Consider the following 376-nt stretch of genomic DNA (forward strand, 5'->3'; position numbering starts at 1 on the left):
AGGCTGACCCTCTCATTCCTGTGCCTCAGTTTCTGCCTGGGCAATGGCCAGCGGCCAGGAGGGGTGAGGGCTGTGATGGAGAGGAGCGGGGAGGCCTCTTCCTGCCTGGTTCTGGCTGCTGCACGCCAGGCCCCTGCATCTGTCTGCTCTGCATATAAGTCTCTTTGGAATTGGAATTTTATCATATGTTAAGAAAATAAAGGAAAATTACCTGTAAGTTCCTCCAGGCTTCATGCAGTTTTTCTTCTTTTGGCTCTGTGTCCCCACAAGGGTCTTCTGGGTCTGTGGGGAGATTAGTCCCCCTGCTAGGGACCCAGTCTCAGGGGCAGCCACTGCCTGCACTCCTGTCCTCAGGACCCCAGGTCTCAGGGGCTGG

This window comes from Galeopterus variegatus, unplaced genomic scaffold, assembly GCF_000696425.1.
Source record: "Galeopterus variegatus unplaced genomic scaffold, G_variegatus-3.0.2 Scaffold3405, whole genome shotgun sequence".
Taxonomy (NCBI): Eukaryota; Metazoa; Chordata; class Mammalia; order Dermoptera; family Cynocephalidae; genus Galeopterus; species Galeopterus variegatus.